At 46.8% G+C, this 20,048-nt stretch overlaps 1 protein-coding gene across 1 annotated transcript in view; it reads right to left on the bottom strand.

The window, feature by feature from the left end:
- KMO (kynurenine 3-monooxygenase) overlaps positions 1-20,048 on the bottom strand; it is a 1,795,071-nt gene that overhangs the window by 1,731,011 nt on the left and 44,012 nt on the right. The window lies entirely within an intron of this gene.

The following is a 20,048-nucleotide window of genomic DNA, read 5'->3' as shown; positions in this document are numbered from 1 at the left end:
AAGATGTACTAATACTTCTCTTTCTCCTTCATTGAGTTTGTGGAGTTTAGGTATTCTTGACATTTCTGTATTAAGGAGGAGTCGTTGAATTTGGCCAGATACGGGGTTTTTCGAATCAAAAAGAATGAATTTATTTCCTGACTGGACAAGCACGAAGCTGGTGCATTGAATTACGGAACAGAATTTGAGGACCAATATTGGCGTTCGGCTACTAACATCGTGCCCCATGTCACCGGTGCATTGCGGTCATGGACTGTGGAATGCGCTTAATGATATGCGTGTTACCGACGCATTGTCGAATGGAAAATGGTCAGTATTATTCCAGCCTGTATCCTACTGGTGTTTGGTCGCTATGGATTCCAGGTTGCTAGCGTATTTCAGCTTAATAACATCCGTATATAAATATATAAATGTATGGTCATTCTGTATACATGCTACCCTGCTTTAGAGATCATCCAGTGGAGTATAGGGCTTCATGGGGTTATAGAAACTTTATCATGATTTAAATATCTTATGATAACGGTTATAATCCCTCCTGGATGTATAAAGAAAATGTTGAAAATCCATACACTCCCTGTTAATCTGGCTAACGTTACTACTCTGTGAAACCTTCTGTTTATGCGGCTCCTCTTATAATCTATGAGGTATGGTTTATCATACATTACTATTGATATCTCTGTTCTAAAATGACATCATAGCGCTATACATGTGGAGCGCGGCAAAGCCCTGCAGTAGATTCCCGGCGCTTCAGTACGGTCGAGTGACGTGTGGCCGCGCATGCGCAGTGTCCATGGCATCGCATTGCCATGGCCCCTGTGACTGACGGCTCCGCGTCATGACCGGAACTAGCGCCGGGTCATATCCTGTTTAATCCACATTGTATGGTGGCGTCCGCGCCCGAAAAAACACATGTGTTTCTGCGCTCCCTGATTAATTCAGGGTATAAATAGACTCCCAACTGTCCCCATAGTACACCTGCCTCCCGAAGAAGCAGCAGTGAAACGCGTCGAGGCGTGGTGGTTGCGGGTGCGCGGTCAGCTCATCGGTCAGGTCTGTATACTTTTTTGGCCCTGAAGTGTGTCTACGGTCCGGATTCTGGTTGGACCTTGCTGTGCATGGAGCTGATGGGCGATTGGTGGGGTTGGACACCACTGCTGTGATGCTATTTTGGCAGTATATTTCCTGATTTAGTGCAGCGCTGATGCTCTCCCTCACAGCCTCAGTGTGATTCATTCCATTTTGGTTGAATTTACCATTGGAGGGAATGCTATAAACTTTAGATTACTAATTACACCTTTGAACCACTTATTGATGGTGTAGCATTTCCCTAGGCACACTTACATTGGCTTACTATATGTCACTCTAAATTTTTTATTTATGATTGTGCCATGTGAGAGTGCCTCAGGAATACTCCATCGGTATATGAGGTTGGCCCGTGAGGTTCCATGGACCACATGGTAGGCTGTATACATGTAATGAATATGGTTACGCTGTATAATATCTGACCTATACCGATGGTCTGATTGCGTCCGCACCTACCCCTCCCTTGTTAGGAAGGACTCACTTGTGGTTTACACTGTCCTATTGTGCCAAAAGTAAAATTGTCATTTTTTTAAGGAAAATGTATTAATAAAAGTTGTTGTTTTACGACATTGTGGCATCTTAGTGATTTCCGTGAGGAGTTACTTAGTGTTTGCTCTTTGCCTGTCTGTCTAATCCAGGGCTGTCTCTTTCCAGGGCTGTATCTTTCCCCGTCTGTCTCTTTCCCCGTCTGTCTCTTTCCAGGTCTGTCTCTTTCCAGGTCTGTCTCTTTGCCCGGCTTTTTCTTTGCCTGGCTGTCTCTTTGCCTGGCTGTCTCTTTCCAGGGCTGTCTCTTTCCAGGGCTGTTTCTTTCCAGGTCTGTCTCTTTCCAGGTCTGTCTCTTTCCAAGTCTGTCTATTTCCAAGTCTGTCTCTTTGCCCGTCTGTCTCTTTGCCCGTCTGTCTCTTTGCCCGTCTGTCTCTTTCCAGGTCTGTCTCTTTGCCCATCTGTCTCTTTGCCCATCTGTCTCTTTCCCCGTCTGTCTCTTTCCAGGGCTGTCTCTTTCCCCATCTGTCTCTTTCCAGGTCTGTCTTTTTGCCCGTCTGTCTCTTTCCAGGGCTGTCTCTTTCTAGGGCTGTCTCTTTCCCCATCTGTCTCTTTCCAGGGCTGTGTTTTTCTAGGTCTGTCTCTTTCCAGGTCTGTCTCTTTCCCAGTCTGTCTCTTTCCCAGTTTGTCTCTTTGCCCGTCTGTCTCTTTGCCCGTCTGTCTCTTTGCCCGTCTGTCTCTTTACCTATCTGTCTCTTTGCCCGTCTGTCTTTTTCCAGGGCTGTCTTTTTCCAGGGCTTTTTTTCCCCGTCTGTCTCTTTCCCGGTCTGTCTCTTTGCCCATCTGTCTCTGCCCGTCTATCTCTTTTCCCGTCTGTCTCTTTGCCCGTCTGTCTCTTTGACCATCTTTCTCTTTCCATGTCTGTCTCTTTGCAGGGCTGTCTCTTTCCCCATCTGTCTCTTTCCAGGGTTGTTTCTTTCCACATTCCCCTTCTCTTTCTGTCTCTCTCTCTCTATCCATCTCCTCACTATCTTATTACCTCACACAGAAGCCTCTTATACTAACAGTTTATTTTGTTCCTATAGCAACCACTGACAGTTGCTATTAATAGCTTGTAGCTCCCACCTTCATTCACTTTCATGGAAGCAGGATTTTGGAGAGTAACTGTAAAGCGTATGGTTAAATTTTCCCATCAAAACATAGTCTATGACGTTCCCTGAGTCACATGGAGTGTCTGTGCAAAATTTCGTGATTGTAAATGCGATGGTGCGAATTCCTTTAGCGGACATACACACACTTACATACAAACATACACACAGACATACACTGAGCTTTATATATTAGATTATATTTATTGCAAGTGACACCTTAATTTGATTATTCGTTTAACATATGCACATAAACTATTAATACCATAATGGTCAACATTGATATTTAATGTATTTCTTATTGAAATTGCATGGAAGTTGGTGATATATTATTAATTTATTGGTATTACTTTATATGTTTTATTGCTAATTATAAATTGTATAGATTAAATTGTGATGCTGTACTTACTTTATTCCATCATTAATTATACCTGGAGTGAAATGAGGTCGTTACTCTAGATCGCTTGTTTGTTTTGATGATTCTAATCTGTGTTGGTTTTAAATTGAATAAAATATATTAATTTTATATTGGAATAATTGTGCACTTTTTTCCTTATCCTAGGGATATTGAGTTTATTCGTAGATGCGGTGCCTCCTATTATTACTAATTTAGAACAGTTATTCACAAGAGACTGTGTTTATAATTCTTCTACATTCTGCCTCACAAAAAGCAGAATAAAAAGTGATCAAAAAATATTATGTGGCCCAAAATAGTACCAATACAAACTCAAACTCATCTCTCAAAAAACAAGCCCTCACATTACTCTGTAGGCAGAAAAATAAAAAAAAGCTATAGCCTTGAAAATCCAGGGATGCAAAAAACCTTTATTTTGTAAAAAAAAGTGCTTTTAGTGTGATAGTTGCCAAAATTAAAAAAACTATATACAGTAAACTTGATATCACTGTAATCGTACTGACCTGAGGTATAAATCCACTTAATCACTTATACCGTATGGTGAATAGCGTAAAAAAATAAATAAACCCAATTTTTCACCTGCTCTTGATTTTTTCATTATGCCTCCCAAAGATCTCAGTACACCGCGACTCCTATTTATTCTGCGCTCTGTGCTGAGTGCCTACATGACGGATTACATGTAAATATCTAAAAATCTTAGGATTGCTACTTCCAAAAGGTGGCGCTAGAGTTTGTCTCCTTTCCTGGAGAGACAATTTGAACCCCACATAGCTTCTCATAAGCCAGATCAGTTACCCACACTTTGCACTGACGAGGGGCAATCACCCTGAAACACCGTGTCTGCAAATTGGCTTGTTAAAAGGCTCCGTTTGACTCTTAGGATTGCTACTTCCAATAGGTGGCGCTAGAGTTTGTCTCCTTTCCTGGAGAGACAATTTGAATAATTCCCCGAGGGGCATTGCAGCTATAAGTCCCCTCACCACTGACAGCCAGACTGGTTTGTCAGGTCTCCATAAGGAGAATAGTCTTCCCCCTGGGGTCCCCACATAGCTTCTCATAAGCCAGATCAGTTACCCACACTTTGCACCTACGAGGGGCAATCACCCCGAAACACTGTGTCTGCAAATTGAGATTCTAATCTGGCATATATCCTAGGCCATATGAAAAAGCTTGTTAAAAGGCTAGTTTTGACTCTTAGAATTGCTACTTCCAAAAGGTGGCGCTAGAGTTTGTCTCCTTTCCTGGAGAGAAAATTTGAAAATCATGATTCAGACATATTTCTCAAAATAAAATTCACTGTAATGAAGAAGGAGACACTTTGACCTGCCATCTGACTTGTGACCCGGTGGTGTTCATCTTTTTACGCTGCTTTTCAGACGTGCAAAAAGTGTGGTCATCAACAGTTTTTTTCACCTTTGAAAAGGTGGACACCACTGGACAGAGGCCAAACGAAGTCAGTAACTATGCTTCCTCATTAGTGAATGATTACATCTGGGATTTCACATGAATTACATATTTTGGAGATGTACCATATTTTTTGGATTATAAGACACATTTTTATCCCCAAATATTGGGGGGAAATGGGGGTGCGTTTTTTATTCCATATAAATCTCATCGGGTGAAGTTGCGGTGAAGCTGGAGGCAGACTCGCAGCTGAAGGAAATCGGTGGCATGAGTGGGGCAATGATGCAAACTCGAGAGGAGGGAGTGTCACGGCAATGCGATGTGGGGTCATTGATGTCCAGACAGTGGATACGATGGGCTTCAGGAAAATAGTTGCAGAGGCAGCACACACTCAGATTGAGATCTCAATCTGTGCATGCGCTCCAGCTGCTATTTTCCTGAAATCCTTTGAGTAGGAAGTGGTGCACACGCAGATTGAGATCTCAGCTATACAAGATCTCAATCTGTGTGTGTGCTGTCTCTGCAGCCATTTTCCTGAAGCCCATCCACTGCCTGGAAATCAATGGTGCCTGCATCGCACCACCACGACACCCCTTCCTCCCAGCCACAAACCCGCAGCATTGCACTACTTGTGCAGCCGACAACATGCTTCAGCTGTGACCTTGCCCTCTGTGACCCCACTCCACTGTCATGCCCCCCCAGCCCTGTGGCGCTCCTTCCTTCCCAAGCCCCGTGGTACGGTCAAACAGTATTGTAAAGTGACATGTGGGGTATTGCCATATTCAGGAGAAATTGTGCAACAAATTTTGGGGCATTTTTACCTATCCCCTTGTGAAATTGGAAATCTGGGGTTAAAACAACAATTTAGTGGTAAAAATGTAATTATTTTTTGTTCACCACCCAATAATATAAAATTCTGTGACACACCTGTGGTATAAATATACACCCCCTGTATGAATTCATTGAGGGGTACAGTTTTTAAAATGGGGTCACTTGTTGGGGATTTCTGCTGTTATGGCACTTCAGGGGCTCTGCCAATGTAACATAGCACCAGCAAACCATTCCAACTAAATCTGTACTCCAATATGGTGCTCATTCCCTTCTTCACTTTGTACTGTGCCTCAAAAGTAGTTTTCGACCACATATGGGGTATTGGGAAACTTAGGAGAAATTGCACAACAAATTATCGGGTCTATAATTGCCAGGTACCCTAGCAAATTTCAAAAATTTGGGGTTAAAACAATAGTTAAAAATATATTTTTTTTTATTTTCATGGCTCAATGTTATAAAATGATGTGAAGCACCTTGGGATTCAAGGTGCTCACCAAATGTGTAGATAAATTCCTTGAGGGGTTTAGTTTCCAAAATAGAGTCCCTTGTGGGGGAGTGCCACTGTTTAGTCACCTTATGGGATTTGCCAATGTGACATGGCACCTGTAAACCATGCTAACCATATCTGAATGCAAATATGGTGCTCTTTCCCTTCTTCACTTTACACTGTGCCTAAAAAGTAGTTATAAATCACATATGGCATACTCAGGAAAAATTTCAGAACAAATTGTTGGGTCCATTATCTCCTGTTACCCTAGTGAATTTGAAAAGGCTGGGATTGGAGCAATTTTACATCCAAAAAGTCAAATGGCGCTCCTTCCCAAACCCTGCCATGCGCCCAAATAGACGTTTTCCACCACTTATGGGGAATCAGCGTACTTAGAGGAAATTGCACAACAAATTGTACAGTGCATTTTCTCCTGTTACACTTGTGAAAATAAAAGATTTGGTGTTTAAGCAACAGTTTTGTGGTAAAAATGTATTTTTTTATTTTCATGGCTCAACTCAATAAAATTCTGTGAAGCACTTGGAGGTTAAAGGTGTTCACCAAACACATAAAGATTCCTTGAGTTGTCTAGCTTCCAAAATGTGTTCACTTTCGGGAAGTTCCACTGTTTAGGCACATTATGGGCTCTTAAAACACAAGATTGCATCCATTATCTATTCCAGACAGTTTTCAATTTAAAAAGTCAAATGGCGTGCCTTCCCTTCCGAGTCTTGCCGTGCTCCCAGACAGTTGATTTCAACTACATATGACCTGCATCACACATCCGTTTAATTTGTACGTGTGCGGTACGTATTTGCACGTACCGGAGACACGTGCACACGGAGACCCATGTTATTCTATGGCAGATGGCACACACACGTAAAATCACACGGAACGTGTGTCCATGTGGTAAGTACGTGTGTGCGCTTTTCTACACGGACAACATGTCCGTTTTTGGCCGGCAGCACGCAGGCACGGACCCGCTTTAGTCTATGGGTCCGTGCCTGCATGTACCGCACACGGAGTATGTCCGTGTTCAGCACGTTTCGTGCGTGAGCGTTTTTACACTAGCGATCTTATTTTTTGTTTTTTTTAAATTAAATTCAGTATATTTACCTTTTTTTCTGCGGTTCTCAGTCATACTTACATTGGCGCTCGGTTTTTTTCATCCCCCGGCTCATACCGCTCCCCGATCACCAGCGCGGCGAGGATCAGCTGTGCAGAGAATACGCGGCAACAATTACTTTGAATATGCCAGCCGCTCATTAATCAATCTCGTATTCCCTGCTTTCCCCACCCACAGGCGCCTGTGATTGGTTGCAGTCAGACACGCCCCCCACGCTGAGTGACAGATGTCTCACTGCACCCAATCACAGCAGCCGGTGGGCGTGTCTATACTGTGCAGTAAAATAAATAAATAAATAATTAAAAAAAACAGCGTGCGGTCCCCCCAATTTTAATACCAGCCAGATAAAACCATACAGCTGAAGGCTGGTATTCTCAGGATGGAGAGCCCCACGTTATGGGGAGCCCCCCAGCCTAACAATTTCAGTCAGCAGCCGCCCAGAATTGCCGCATACATTATATGCGACAGTTCTGGGACTGTACCCGGCTCTTCCCGATTTGCCCTGGTGCGTTGGCAAATCGGGGTAATAAGGAGTTTGGCAGCCCATAGCTGCCAATAAGTCCTAGATTAATCATGTCAGGCGTCTTCCCGAGATGCCTTCCATGATTAATCTGTAAATTACAGTAAATAAACACACACACACCTGAAAAAATCATTTATTAGAAATAAAAAACACTAACAAATTCCCTCATCATCACCAATTTAATAAGCCCGAAAAAGCCCTCCATGTCCGGCGTACTCCAGGATGGTCCAGCGTCGCTTCCAGCTCTGCTGCATGGAGGTGATAGGAGCTGCAGAAGACACTGCCGCTCCTGACAGCTCCACGCAGCTAATGAAGGGAATAGTGCGATCAGCTGTATTCAGCGTTGGCCATGAGTAACCTCAGTGACAGCTCAGCTGATCGCGCTATTCCCTTCATTTGCTGCGTGGAGATGACAGGAGCGGCGGTGTCTTCTGCAGCTCCTGTTTCCTCCATGCAGCAGAGCTGGAAGCGACGCTGGACCATCCTGGAGTACGCCGGACATGGAGGGCTTTTTCAGGCTTATTAAATTGGTGATGATGAGGGAATTTGTTAGTGTTTTTTATTTCTAATACAAGATTTTTTCAGGTGTGTGTGTGTGTTTATTTACTGTAATTTACAGATTAATCATGGAAGGCATCTTGGGGAGACGCCTGACATGATTAATCTAGGACTTATTGGCAGCTATGGGCTGCCAAAAACTCCTTATTACCCCGATTTTCCAACGCACCAGGGCAAATCGGGAAGAGCCGGGTACAGTCCCAGAACTGTCGCATATAATGTATGCGGCAATTCTGGGTGGCTGCTGACTGATATTGTTAGGCTGGGGGGCTCCCCATAACGTGGGGCTCCCCATCCTGAGAATACCAGCCTTCAGCCGTATGGCTTTATCTGGCTGGTATTAAAATTGGGTGACCGCTAATCACACAGACAGAGCCGCAGCATGACAATGAAGTCGGGTGAAGTTCACCCGAGTTCATTCTCATCGCGCAACTCTGTCTGCTGTCAGCCGACATGTTTCAACGACATTGTGCAACACACAAACGGACATTCCACATGGACATTCCATGTACACATACACAGGCATTTTACACAGAATCACGGACATTTTACACGTACACATGGCTCGCATACGCCATCACACGGATGCCATACGTACCGGAGAAACGCCCCAAAAAAACGGAACACGGACCCGAAAAACGGACCGTGTCATACGGACGTTTTTTTTTGCGGAAGTGTGTTTTAGGCCTATGAGATATCAGCGTACTCAGGAGAAATTGCACAACAAATTATGCAGTGTATTTTCTCCTTTTACTCTTGTGAAAATAAAAGATTTGGTGTTAAAACAAGTTTTGTGGTAAAAATGTAATTTTTTTATTTTCACGGCTCAATGTTATAACGTTATAAAATTCTGTGAAGCACCTGGATGATTATGGTGCTCACTAAGCATCTAGATAAATTCCTTAAGAGGTCTAGTTTCCAAAATGGGGTTATTTGTAGAGGAGCTCCACTGTTTAAGCCCGCTTTACACGCTACAATATATCTTACGATGTGTCGGTGGGGTCACGTCTGGCATCGTAAGGTACATTGTAATGTGTGACAGGTACGTGCGGTTGCGATTGATTGTTAAAATGTTCATCGCATGCACGTCGTTCAATTCCTAAAAATTGAACGTCAGATTGTTCATCGTACCCGGGGTAGCACACATCGCAGTGTGTGACACCCCGGGAACGATGAACAGATCTTACCTGCGTCCTGCGGCTCCCGGCCAGCAATGTTGAAGGAAGGAGGTGGGCGGAATGTTTACGTCCCTCTCATCTCCGCCCCTCCGCTTCTATTGGCCGGCTGCCACGTGACGTCAATGTGACGCCGAACGTCCCTTCCACTCTAGGAAGTGGACGTTCACCGCCCACATTGAGGTCGTATGGGCGGGTAAGTACGTGTGACGGGGGTAAATCGGTTGTGCGGCACATTCAACAAATTGAACGTTCCGCACATACGATGGGGGCGGTTACGATCGCATATAATATCGTATGCAAAATCGTACCATGTAAAGCAGGCTTTAGGCACATCAAGGAGTCTACAAATGCAACATGGTGTCTGCCATCTATTGCAGACAATTTTGCATTCAAAATTTTGCATTCTCCTTCCCTTCGAAGCCTTGCCATGCACCCAAAAAGTAGTTTTCCACCACATATGGGGTATTAGTGTACTCAAGGAGCAATGCACAATAAATTGTATAGTACTTTTTCTCTCGTTACCCTTATGAAAATGCAAAATTTGGGGCTAAAGTAACATTTTTGTGAAAAAGGTAAAATATTTATTTTTTCTTTCCACATTTCTTTAGTTCCTGTGAAGCACCTGAAGGGTTAAAAAACTTCTTGGATGTGGTTTGAGCGGTTTGAGGGGTGCAGTTTTTAGAATGGTGTCACTTTGGGGTGTTTTCTGTTATCTAGGCTTCTTAAAGTCACTTCAAATGTGATGTGGTCGCCTAATAAAAATAGTTTTGTAAATTTCATTGGAAAAATGAGAAATCACTGATAAACTTTGAACCCTTCTAACTTCCTAACAAAATAGAATTATGTTTCAAAAATTGTGCTGATGTAAAGTAGAAATGTGGGAAATGTTACTATTTTGTGTGACATAACTCTCTGGTTTTAAGTCATAAAACTTTAAAGTTTGAAAATTGCCAAATTTCTGATTTTTTCACAAACAGAAACAAAAAATATCATCCTAAATTTACCACTAACATGAAGTATAATATGTCACAAAAAAACAGCCACAGAATCACTGGGATCCATTGAAGCGTTCCAGAGTCATAACCTCAAAAATTGACACTGGTCACACGCTCACACACACACGCATACAGCCAGGACACCACCGGCCCGGTAGCGAGTGACCCCCAGGCCCCGCTGCGGGCGTGTCACTTCCAGTCAGTTTGCCACCTCCACAACCACCCTGTCTTCCACACGGTTAAGTCTCAGTAGCCATGAGTCTGGAACACATATTCCTCACCCTGATCCCCCTTCCTCCCACCATGCCAAGTGCCCGGACAAAAGTGATCCCACAATTGGACCCTTTGAAGAGCTGTACACTTTTCCATTTATAGATTCGGGCCTCTCGCCCGCTCCACTTGAAGGGGGGCAAGAGGAGATCGCATGTAGCGATGCGCAAATTTTTGAGCAGCCACGGTCACAATAAGGGGGAAAGTGTCACAAGAGGTGGACGATGATGAGACACAATTGCCAGAAAGTCAGGAGGAGGACCATGGTGCGGAAGTGGAAGACGATGTGGTGTATGATATTGTAACTGACCCAACCTGGCAGGAGGACATGCAGACCGAGGACAGCAGCGCATAGGGGAAGGGAAGCATACCACCCCAACAGGCAGGAAGAAGCAGTTTGGTGGCCACAGACAGAAGGCGGGCAACCGTTTCCTGTAACACCAACAAAACGGAAGTTGCCAGTACAACTGTTAGGTCTTCCCGAGTCCAAAATTCCAAAAAGGCCATTTGCACCACCTACCATGCCAGCATCAGCAGGGGTAGCAAAACTACCAGCCTGAACACCACCACCAGCTTGATCAGGCACATGACAGCAAAGCACCAGACTTTGTGGGCGGAACCCCAGGGTCCAGGGTCCAGGAGCAGTGTCTGCGGGTGACACCACTGCTTCTTCCACTGTTGTGTGTGCAAGCCAATCCCCTGTCCATAGTGCATGCAAAGATGCCTCCTGTCCTGCACCTGTCATTGCACAATCTGAAATGCTACCATCAGCAACCACTTCCACGTCCTTGTCCCAGCGCAGCATTCAGTTGTCCATACCCTAGTCCTTGGAACGCAAGCTCAAACACACAGCCAACGACCCATAGGTCACACTATTGAATTTGCCCATTTTGCGATTGCTTGCGCTCCAAATGTTGCCTTTTAGGCTAGTGGAGATGGAAGCATTCCGCAACCTGATGGCGGCGGCCGTCCCTCGTTACTCGGTCCCCAGCCGCCACTATTTCTCCCGGTGTGCTGTTCACGCATTACGCAAGCATGTGTCCCAAAACATAAGCTGTAACCTTAACAACGTAGTTACCGGGAAAGTCCACCTAACCACGGACACGTGGACAAGTGCTTGTGGAAAGGGACAGTACATCTTGCTGACAGCACACTAGGTTAACATAGTAGAAGCCGGGACCCAGTCAGACCTTGGGATGGAACACGTCCTCCCGACGTCAAGGATTGCGGGCACTAACTCAATCAGGGTTGCCCCTACAGTCTACAGCTCCTGCACGTCATCCTCCTCAGCCTCCTCTTCAGCCTCCACATCAGTCAGAAGCTGGAAGTGATGCGCCCACGGCGCCTCAGGGCTACTCGTCACCGGATCAATGGTATTTGGGGTTGCTGTGAATGTCCTGACCCAGCTCCGTGATCCCGTTGGTGTCAATAAAAGGGTGCAAGGTGACCGGCATAGGGGATGATGGGGGTTTGCTTTGCAGCACCACCCGTGGAATGCGGCCAATGACCAGCCACTGCTGTGAGATGTTGCTCTCCTCTGGGGCGGATGGTCATGCAGCTCAGATGGACCAGCTCCCCACAGGTAGAGCTCGGCCCCAGGGAGGACGATGGTGGGGGGAAGCGGCCATTGGCGCCAGAGTGCGGGGGACGGCGACGGCATTGACGAGACGACAACAGGACTGCGGACAAAGTTCTTTTACTCACTGTCAGGTCATCACCCTTGGAGTGCCGGTTTCTGCTGTTATGGGCCCCAGTCGATCCTGGATGATTCAGAGGCTGTGAGACCTTTCTTCCTTGTGGTCTGTAGTATGGATCCCCGTGCAGTGAAGCAACTTGGGGACCACAGGGTCCTTGGGTTTAGTTCTCGTTCGCAGGCAACGCAAATCAATTGTGGGCCGATCTTCGTCTTGACTCTTGACTCTATGTGCTGCTGTGCCCCGGGACCTTTGTAGTGGGCAATGGGACATGAAATCCCCCTTCCCTGCAGATTCTGATGGTGCAACTTGGAGTGTACACCACCCTAGGGTTCTGCACCCTGACTGCGCCGGTCCTGAAGGGGCTGTTAGGCTCACCCCTTGGCTACCGTGTTGCTCCTTTGTCTCTCCAGCTCACCGGTAAACTCCTGCTTCTTCCAGTCTGTTTAATCCTAACCAAGGAAGCTCTAAAGCACTCTCCTTGGTTGGTCTCTCTGAGGAAGCTCCAAAGCACTCTCCTCAGTGACCGTCTTGTTCCAGTTCCCAGACTATTCTGAGGTGAAAACTGTGTGTTCTCTCACTTCCCCTGTGCTGCCCCCACCTTCCTATTGACTCTCACTGGTGGCTGGGAAAAACCCATTGTTATGGTGAGCACTGAGCACCTTTAGCCCAGTTGTGTAAGTTAAAACCAGTGGTTAACTTCTTCCTTACCCGGGATGACTACTGCACCTTAAGTGAGATACAATACCCTGTGGCGACTGAGCCTCAGGGGCGCCACACATCCACTATGTTCCTTGCCAAAATTCTCTGGGGCACCACAGAAGTACTGCAGCACTGCCTTGGCCAAGCGGCAACAGGCTGTGCTGAAGCTAATATGCGTAGGTGACAAACCGCACAATGCTGAAGAGTTGTGGATAGCTCTGAAAGAGCAGGTGTAGTGCCCCTGAACCCATCAGGATGCTACTAGGTTCTGCATCCTCATCAGGATGCAGGGCCTACCCCCTAGGGCCACGGAAGAACAGTGCCAGTAACACACAAAAACTCCAGGTAATCCCAGTTTTCCCAACAATCCCCATACAATGGTAGAAAGCTAGGGTCGGACCAATGGATGGCTGCCTAGAAGTGGAGCCAGTCCACTGGTTGACCGGGTAGGAGGGGCAGACTGTGGAGAGGGAGAGTACAGAGTAGAGTGTCGAGGAGTGAAGGAGGACGTGGGGAGACGCACTGACACAGGGTTGACAGTAACCTGGTATCCAGGAGAATAGTTGTCGGTGGAGTACTCCCGGAACTATGCACCGAAGGGGTACAGGACCCTAGGACAGGCATACAGCTCCAGGCAGGCCAGTTAATAAATGAACAGCAAGGGGACCATCAAAAACCTTGCTGACCCTAAAAATCCGAGACTCAGTAACAAGGAGAGAGCCGGGGACAGGACCAGAGACTCCATCCCCACAGTGTTCACGTTACCGTCATATGAACAGAAGTGGAAAGAAACACCACCAGACGGGGACCCCCAGTTGCTCTATGCCATGGGGACCCACTAACAAGAGACAGGTGCAGGGGAAGAAGGTACCAGATTACTACACTGGCACTGGGACAAAGGGGACCTGGAGGTGAAACCAGCCGCCCTCGGGTGACCAGTTCCCACCAGAAAAAGTGAGTAAAGACCAATTGCACTGAACTCATGTGTGGAAAACCTTGTTCTGACACCCGTCACATCACCTATCCTCTGGGGCCCGGCCCTGCTTGCGGAGAGCCTACCATCCAGGCTACAATTAACACCAGCCCCAGTAGTGACATTGTGCGGCGGCGGCCATATAGCCACAACGCCACAAGTGGCATCTTGTATGAACGCTAATCTTATCCCCTGTAAATAAAGCCCCATTACAAAAAGAGCCAAGGGCACGGAACCGGGCAACGGCCACCACAGTGACATTCCCAAGATACACACTGCCCGGGACCAAGTACCCCATATCCCTGGGCGCGACACAGGCAGATCTGTGGCTCACACTGCTGAATCTACAGCCAGGCATGGTCGTGTGTGACAATGGCTGGAACCTGGTGGTGGCTCTGAGGCGAGGTGAGCTCACACATGTACCATGCCTGGCCCATGTGCTCAACCTCGTGGTTCAGCGGTTTCTTAAATCCTACCCAGAGGTGTCAGATCTGGTCGTCAAAGTACGTGTGCCCATTTTAGAAAGTCACCTACTGCTTTGGCTGCCTTTGCAGGGTTTCAGCAGCATTTGCAGCTTCCGGCTCACAGACTGGTGTGTAGAGATGAGCAAACCGGCCGTGGTTCGGTTCAAGTTCGGTTCGCCGAACGGAGGCCTCGTTCGAGTTCGGTTCGGCGAACCGGTTTGGCGAACCACTCGAACCGCATAGGAAACAATGACAGGCAATCACAAACACATAAAAACACCTAGAAAACACCTTCAAAGGTGTCCAAAAGGTGACAAACAACTCACAACACAACACAAACATATGGGAAAGTGACAAGGACATATACTCATGAGAAAACAAAAGAGCTGGACAAGGAAAAAGAGAAGGAGACACAGATATAGGCATGGCACGCCCTTCTAAAATCATGTAAAACACCGCAAGGTGACTCCAAGCGGAGTCTCCCTTTTTTCCAAAAATTGGGCCACACACACACCCACCCATTCAGTGGCAGCACTTGTGCCCCAGTTGTACACTTCACAGCTAGATTTGCATCAAGCACATTGAAAAATATGCCATCCTTAACCGTCCCCAGGATGACACCGGGGTAGGTAGCTAAGTCTTTCCTGATCCCAGATCGGTTCATCTTGGATCATTTTTAGAAACACTGTAAGCAAGGGTTACTCCAAGCAGAGTCTCCCTTTTTTCCAAAAATTGGGCCACACAGACACCCACCCCTTCAGTGGCAGCACTTGTGCCCCAGTTGTACACTTCACAGCTAGATTTGCATCAAGCACATTCAAAAATACGCCATCCTTAACCGTCCCCAGGATGACACCGGGGTAGGTAGCAAAGTCTTTGCTGAACCATGACTTGTTCATCTTGGCTCCTTTTAAAAAACACAGCAAGCAAGGGTTACTCCAAGCGGAGTCTCCCTTTTTTCCAAAAATTGGGCCACACACACACCCACCCCTTCAGTGGCAGCACTTGTGCCCCAGTTGTACACTTCACAGCTAGATTTGCATCAAGCACATTCAAAAATACGCCATCCTTAACCGTCCCCAGGATGACCCCGGGGTAGGTAGCAAAGTCTTTGCTGAACCATGACTTGTTCATCTTGGCTCCTTTTAAAAAACACAGCAAGGAAGGGTTACTCCAAGCGGAGTCTCCCTTTTTTTCCAAAAATTGGGCCACACACACACCCACCCCTTCAGTGGCAGCACTTGTGCCCCAGTTGTACACTTCACAGCTAGATTTGCATCAAGCACATTCCAAATCCACAAGCATTTACTCTCCCCAGAATGACACAGGGGTAGTAAATTCCTTGTGGATCCATGACTTGCTCATTTTGATGAACGTTAGTCTGTCCACATTGTCACTGGACAGACGCGTGCGCTTATCTGTCAGCACACACCCAGCAGCACTGAAGACACGTTCAGAGACAATGCTGGCAGCTAGACATGACAAAATCTCCAAGGCGTAAGTGGAGAGCTCTGGCCATTTTTCAAGATTTGAAGCCCAAAATGAGCAAGGCTCCATTTGCAAAGTAATGGCATCAATGTTCATTTGGAGATACTCCTGTATCATCCTCTCCAGCCGTTGACTATGTGTCAGACTTGTTGTCTCTGGTGGCCTTGCAAAGGATGGTCTAAATAAATTATGAAAAGATTCAATAAAATTGCTGTTACCAGCACCAGATACGGTGCTACTGGTACGGGTAGACTGTTGAAGATGACGAGACCGTCCCATGTTTTTCAAGTTACAACTGGGAGATTCACTCCCTGCACCTGCATGGTTGTTTGGTGGAAAAGCCGAGCTAAGATCAAGTAACAGCTTCTGCTGATACTCCTGCATACGTGCGTCCCTTTCTATGGCTGGAATTATGTCACAAAATTTGGACTTGTACCGGGGATCTAATAGTGTGGCAAGCCAGTAGTCATCATCACTTCTAATTTTGACAATACGAGGGTCATGTTGGAGGTAGTGCAGCAAGAAGGCGCTCATGTGTCTTGCGCAGCCATGCGGACCAAGTCCACGCTGTGTTTGTGGCATAGAGGTGCTAACCGTTCTTTCTTCCTCTGACATCTCCCCCCAACCTCTTTCAACTGAAATTTGACCAAGGTCTCCCTCATCCGCTGAGTCTTCCATGTCCATGGACAGTTCGTCCTCCATTTCTTCATGTTCTCCTGCACCTTCTTCAACATTTCGCCTGCTACCATGCGCCCTTGTTGATCCCTGTCCCCCATGGTCCCATGCCTGCCGCGTTGGTGATGATGAACGTCTGGACCTTGGTGATGTCGTCTCTTGCGCATATGAATCCTCCTGTAGTTCCTCCCCTTCCTGTTGTCCCAACCCCTGACTCTGAATAGTGTTTAGCGTGTGCTCCAGCATGTAAATGACTAGAGTTGTCATGCTGATAATGGCATTGTCAGCGCTAAACATATTCGTCGCCATGTCGAAACTGTGCAGAAGGGTGCATAGGTCCTTGATCTGAGACCACTCCATCAGGGTGATCTGCCCCACCTCTGCATCTCGTTGGCCCAGGCTATACATCATGACGTATTGCACCAGGGCTCGACGGTGCTGCCACAGTCGCTGTAACATGTGGAGAGTCGAATTCCAGCGTGTCGGCACATCGCTTTTCAGGCAATGAACCGGCAGGCTGAAAGACTTCTGGAGCGAGACAAGTCGCTCAGCAGCGGTGGTTGAACGGTGGAAGTGAGCAGACAGTTTTTGTGCCCTGTTCAGAAGGCCATCTAGGCTGGGATAGTGTGTTAAAAATTGCTGGACAACAAGGTTCAACACGTGAGCCATACAAGGCACGTGTGTCACCTTGCCCAGGTGAAGGGCCACACCCAGGTTTGCAGCATTATCGCACACAGTCTTTCCAGGCTGCAGGTTGAGTGGAGACAACCATTTATTAAACTCAGTCTCCAGAGCTGCCCACAACTCAGCCGCTGTGTGACTCTTATTTCCAAGACATTTCAAGCTAAAGACCGCCTGATGCCGTTGCGCTCTGCTGACAGCATAGTAATGAGGGGTGCGTGATTCCTTCTGCGCAGTTAGAACGCTGGTGGCCTGACCAGGCAGGCTTGGGGCGGAGGTGGAGGACCCAGACGAGGTGGAGGAAGCAGAAGCAGTGGCGGAACTTGGACAGACAGAGGATTGACACACAAGTCGTGGGGACGGCAAGACTTGTGCAGCAGACCCTTCACCATCTATCACCATAGTTACCCAGTGCCCAGTCAGCGACATGTAACGTCCCTGTCCATGCTTACTGGTCCAAGTATCGGTGGTGAAATGCACCCATTGACACACAGAGTTTCTCAAGGAAGCGGTGATGTTGTGTGCGACATGCTGGTGTAGCGCAGGCACACCTTTCTTAGAGAAGTAGTGGCGACTGGGCATCTGGTACTGGGCCACAGCGACAGACATAAGGTCTCTAAAATCCTGTGTGTCCACCAGGCGGAAAGGCAGCTTTTCTGTAGCCAAGAGCTTACAGAGGGATAAAGTCAACCTCCTAGCTTTGTCATGGGTCGCAGGAAATGTCCTTTTATTTGTCCACATCTGAGGGACAGAGATCTGGCTGCTGTGTGTAGACGGTGTTGAGTAGGGTGTCCCTGGAAAAATGCAGGTTTGTGAGGAAAATGCAGGCGTAGACATGATGTTGCCTTCATCCAAAGTTGGTGCTATCGATGTCTGAGAGAGCTGTACACACGCACTTGTTTCCCCTTCCAAACCAACTGACGACCTACCAAGCAAACTGCCAGTTCCGGTTACAGTGATGGAAGTTGTGCGTGGAAAACCAGGTGTGACAGCTGTCCCCACAGTCCTAGAAGATGAAGAGCGCGGGGATGAACTGGAAGGGGCAGGCGGTGGATGGTTCGCTCCGCTAGGCCGAATTGCAGGATGGTGAGCTTCCCACTGGGACATATGATATTTATTCATGTGACGATTCATGGAAGAAGTTGTCAAACTGCTGAGGTTTTGCCCTCTACTAACAGAATCACGACAAATTTTACATATCATATAATTTGGGCGATCTTTTGCTATGTCAAAAAAGGACCAGGCTAGGCAAGGCTTAGAGGGCATGCGACCTGCTGATCCACCCCGACTAGTGCTCAGAGGCAGAGTGGTGGCTGAGGATGCAGTTGTAGACGTGCTACCAGTGCTCCGACTCTGTCCAGGAAGGCACAAGGTAACTTCGTCGTCAGTTGCATCATCCTCCACCGCCTCTGTTGACCTCCTCGAGTGCCTGACTGTGGGTTGACAGTAGGTGGGATCTAGAACTTCCTCATCAATTGTTGTGTTTGCACTCCCCTCACCCTCAGACCGAGCCTCTTCTTGCCCTGACCGAATATTTAAGTTGTCATCCCAATCTGGTATCTGCGTCTCATCGTCATCACTATGTTCCTCATTGTCTATAACAACAGGTGTTACAGTTTGTGAAAAAGGGTCAACATTATGCTCAGAAACTTGGTCCTCATGGACTGAATCAGAGTCACAAAGGTTCTGGGCACCACTGTAGACCATTTCCTGGTCTGTAGTCACTGTAGCTTGGGAGCAGACCTCTGATTCCCAGGCTATAGTGTGACTGAACAGCTCTGTAGACTCAGACATCTCAGTTCCACCATACTGTGCAGGGCGGATGGAGACTTCAGAGCTGGGAGAAAGCAAGTGTGATTGGGATGACAACTCAGAGGTCTGGTGTTTTTTGGATGCGGTAGTTGAGGTGGCGGAGAGGGCACTTGTTGGACCACTTGAGATCCATTCAAGCATTTTCCTTTTTTGGCCATCATCTACCTTTGTTCCAGTTGTTCGTGTACGTAAAAAAGGGAGCATATCGGATTGTCCACGGTAAGTAGTAGACATCTTACTTTTGCTGGAAGATGGTCTATCTTCAGCAGATGTTAATGGACCTTTGCCACCTTCCCCACGGACAAACCCTTTTTTTCCTTTTCCAACACGCCTCTTCCCCTTTCCACCAGCATCTGTCATTTTGCCACTCATTTTGATTGCGACAGGATTGTGCACTTAAAATGTGGTAGTAAAAATTGAGAGGTGGTGTAGATTGCAGTGGTGATCTACCTTTATTGACAGCAGAATAAACAACAATAACTATCCCGGACAATGAAACAATGGCCCTTAAAATGGCAGCACAGTTTGCTAGTATAATCGCTTAGTAACAATGTGTTTGAGTGTGCAATGCAGAGGTTCTGCAAATAGATTTGCACTAGTGGGACACTAATGGAAGTCCAACAGCAACTTTTTGGATGCCACTAAGTTTACTCAGTGTTTGCTAGTATAATGGCTTAGTAACAATGAGTTTGAGTGTGCAATACAGTGGTGCTGCAAATAGATTTGCACCAGTGGAACAATAATGGAAGTCCAACTGCCACTTTTAGGATGCCACTAAGTTTACTCAGTGTTTGCTAGTATAATGGCTTAGTAACAATGAGTTTGAGTGTGCAATGCAGAGGTTCTGCAAATAGATTTGCACTAGTGGGACACTAATGGAAGTCCAACTGCCACTTTTAGGATGCCACTAAGTTTACTAAGTGTTTGCTAGTATAATGGCTTAGTAACAATGAGTTTGAGCGTGCAATGCAGAGGTTCTGCAAATAGATTTGCATTAGTGGGACACTAATGGAAGTCCAACTGCCACTTTTTGGATGCCACTAAGTTTACTCAGTATT

Source organism: Anomaloglossus baeobatrachus, chromosome 3 (genome assembly GCF_048569485.1).
Source record: "Anomaloglossus baeobatrachus isolate aAnoBae1 chromosome 3, aAnoBae1.hap1, whole genome shotgun sequence".
Lineage (NCBI taxonomy): Eukaryota > Metazoa > Chordata > Amphibia > Anura > Aromobatidae > Anomaloglossus > Anomaloglossus baeobatrachus.
The sequence above is the reverse complement of the archived record's forward strand: the minus strand, read 5'-3'. Positions and strand labels throughout refer to the sequence as shown.